This window comes from Rutidosis leptorrhynchoides, chromosome 4 (genome assembly GCF_046630445.1).
Source record: "Rutidosis leptorrhynchoides isolate AG116_Rl617_1_P2 chromosome 4, CSIRO_AGI_Rlap_v1, whole genome shotgun sequence".
NCBI lineage: Eukaryota > Viridiplantae > Streptophyta > Magnoliopsida > Asterales > Asteraceae > Rutidosis > Rutidosis leptorrhynchoides.
Genome location: NC_092336.1, coordinates 531,312,501 through 531,316,088, shown reverse-complemented (window position 1 = coordinate 531,316,088; position 3,588 = coordinate 531,312,501). Strand labels below are relative to the sequence as shown.

The window sequence follows — 3,588 nt, the reverse complement described above, 5'->3', positions numbered from 1 at the left end:
CGGCGCCTTGGATTAATTTTTTCTTCTTCTTTAGTTGATTTTGATTTTTAAGCGACGTGCTAGGAATCTCGCAAGGATTAATAAGAGAAATAATACTCGGATCTCTCTTTTCGATCATATTCGTCATCAATCCGGTTAACCGGTTGGCTCTCATCGGCCATACTTTTTTGTTGATTTTTAGTTACAGATGAACTTTGGTAACCGAGTCCATTCTATCCGACGACGGCGTGGTGGCCAGTATTTTATTTTTCGACGGTGACTTTCTGTGGGTAAATTTTTGGTTGCTTCCTTGTTCTTGTGATATTTGGCTTCTCCGACGACGTTCTCCCGCCTTTGGGTCTAATACTCTAATGTTACATAATCTTCGAGGTTGGCCGGATTTTTCTCTAGCTCTTGGCCGGTAGGTGACTTGCGGGTCGTCGGTGGTTTGTGTTTCTGTTTCTGGCAGGTATGGGGGCTCCAGCGTTCTTACCGGTGGTCGTTGTTTTTGTCGGAATTGTTTCTGTTTACTTATTTCATTATGTGTATTATAATCGGTATTTAAGTGTCCTGTTGTTATAACTTAAGTTGTATTTTGGTCCTTTTTTTGAAAAGCGTTGTATTTTTGTCCTTTGTAAAACGTATTTTCTCACCTTCTTAATGAGTCGTTTAATTAGGACTGTGTAGTATTTGTTTGAGCTCGTTTGGACTCTAGTGTATTGATTGTATGAGTTGATCTTCGGATCTGTTATTGTTATTAGTGTTATCGTTCCCAAAAAAAAAAAGAGTCCATTCTATCCGAACATTGTGTTGTGACGCCCAGTAAAAAAAGGGAAAATTTTGGAAAAAGTTTGACTTTTTCTAGAACTTCGACTTTTAATTTCAGACTTTTGATAGTGTACTTCACTTGTAGCCTTGTAGGCACCCAATTTATAAACCAATTGTAGACATTAGTCAGCAAAGGTACTCCAATTTAATTTAATATCTCTGTGCCATTGGCCTACTATATGCCTGACATGGACACAAGCAAGCATAGTTATTTTAAACTTGTACAGTATATTGTAAAATATCTGTTTACAAATAAAATATAACAGTAACTTCAATTCCGATCTAATGTTCTGAACTAGTCTGCAATAATAGTGTATATGTAATATCTGACAATATTAAATTATTTGTTTCTTTGAATACTTGGCGCAATTATAAATATGCATCTAAAATCTAAACGTACAACAACCCACTTCTAGCTTCAACACACCCGTGTAAAATGTTGTACATGATTCCGTATTTTTCAAAAGAATTACAAAATGATATGAGGATTTAGATACATAGAGTAATACGGAGTATTAATATACTCATTTAAGAAAACCGAGATCCGGATTGGCCCACGCGTTGCGGTGGGACCTTCCGGGTTACATATTCATAGTTAACGTAGTGTTGTATATTTACAGAGGCGATAACGACCCATGTATTAAGCCATGTTTTAGATGTCGGTGTGTTTAGCGTTTTTTAAAAAGATGCCTGTTTCGCGTATAGTTAGTTGTGTTGTGTTCGTAAAATTATTTCGAGTTGAACGGTGGTACCAGAAAAAATTAACGCCCGGCGAGTGGGAAGATACGGCCCGGTAAAAATTTTGGTGAAGTTTGGTTAAGGTTATTTAATAGAATAATGATTTGACGGTTTATACCCCTAAAAAATTGTAGTTTGAACGATAGTTGAAGGTGCGGTTTGTAAATTTGGTGGAGGATGTCGTCTTCATGTTGAAGAAACGACCAAATCTTACACCACAAATAGTATATATCTAACTAGCCTTTAAGAGCCCGTGCGTTGCACAGAGGACCCTATAAAGACTAAGTATAAGATTGGTAGTAACAGAATAAGTAGTAACTATATATATGTATGACCGTACCACTATTTTATGCAACATTTTGATCATTAACTGGAGATTACTAGCCCAACCTCCAAATATGAAATCCTATCGGGTTGGTTGGGCCTTGGGGGGTGGTTTGGCACCACCCAGTCCCCCTCTAGCTCCGCTACTGAAGATCAGAGAGATAACGTTTTCCCCTTCCATTAGCATTTGAACCATCAATCAACTTTTGGTCAACCAAAATGCTTTTGATTTTGTTGGTAGTATCATATGTAATCACCTATACAATTTCAAGAACCAAAAAAACTTCGTTTGGAAGAATCTTACACACGCAAGAAAAAATAGAAATATAATATATTATTTATGCATGCCGGGTACTCCAATCAATATGTTGATTTTAGCTGTTTTTTGTTCAACTTTAAGATTGCAAGTATGAGCATAATATTAATGAAGATCATGGGAAATTAGGGGCGGCTCACTATGCTTTAGAAGTTTTAGCAGTTGAAAGACCAATTTACAGGCTAGAGTAAAAAAGAAACGAAATTTCAGCATATTACTTTATATATCCATTCACCCCAGTCCCAGGTACATGAGTAACTGTGGTGGAAAAAACTTACAAATCTCGATTGGCGAATATAATGGCATGCCCCGGGATAACCATAGTTGACAACTTATACATTAACACCTTCATGTGATCATATTGACAAGTGGAATTTAGTGTCTTACAATAAATGGCCGAAATATATATTAACAAATAAACCCAAATGGCATGCTTACATGCCATAATATACTACTTACTACTAAAGTATAACCTAACTATATACATCATTCTAGCATGATTATTAGTAAGCCCTAAGTTAACACTTACCAGCTTTGTATAAGGTATATAATCAATAACTTCATGCATCGGTAGCAAATAAAGAATAGATGTATATACACGATTGTAATTAAAATATAATATCGAGTAGTAATAAACACCAATTAATGAGTAAGATGTAATGAATGTAAACCTCCATAAACAGTATGTTCCTACATTACCAATTATTTAATTAAACTAAAACTAATCTAGATTATTACAATATGAAGCCCCTATTTTGGCCAATGAACACGACAATGAAAATGAAAATCTCATTATATCACAATGAGTCGATTAAAATAATAGTAATCAAATTTACTGTTTATCTATAAAGAATTATTGTGTGTTACTGAAATTTACAATAATATAATATTGAAAACATATGGATGAAGCAAGACCTGATATTAATGGATGTTGAGACGAAGGGGACACAGCTACTTTCACTTTCCTGCAACGCTGATCGATTTAGATGGGAACATTTTAAACAATCCTCTCACCATTATAAGTTGAGGACCGAAATCTGGTATATAGGAAGTAATTAAAAACAAACATCAGAAACCCTATTAATATAAAATAACCCAGGACAATCAAAACAAATTTCAAAAACACTAATTGATAGCAACCCAACAACACATTAACGACCAAAAAGTGAGGATAAACTCATTTAATTTACGGTTGAAACGAGAATAAATAATCTCCAAAACTTTAGAGATTACATAATCGTCGCGGAATATTTCTCTAATGAATTTATGAATCAATACATTCGTCGTTACACTCGATTTATTATGAAATGGAGTTTATTGTGTTGAAGCAGTGATTAACAATTGCTAAGTCATTAACGAAGGGTGTACATCATAGCATATTAGTGATATGAATTAACCAAGTA

At 34.7% G+C, this 3,588-nt stretch overlaps 1 long non-coding RNA gene across 1 annotated transcript; it reads right to left on the bottom strand.

Moving 5' to 3' along the window:
* Positions 1–1,858: 1,858 nt before the first annotated feature.
* LOC139845136 (uncharacterized) lies at positions 1,859–3,224 on the bottom strand. Its single transcript, XR_011758215.1, has 3 exons — positions 3,101–3,224; positions 2,464–2,531; positions 1,859–2,126 (listed from the first exon to the last, which is right to left on the bottom strand). It is a non-coding gene; the product is annotated as an uncharacterized lncRNA (long non-coding RNA).
* Positions 3,225–3,588: the final 364 nt, after the last annotated feature.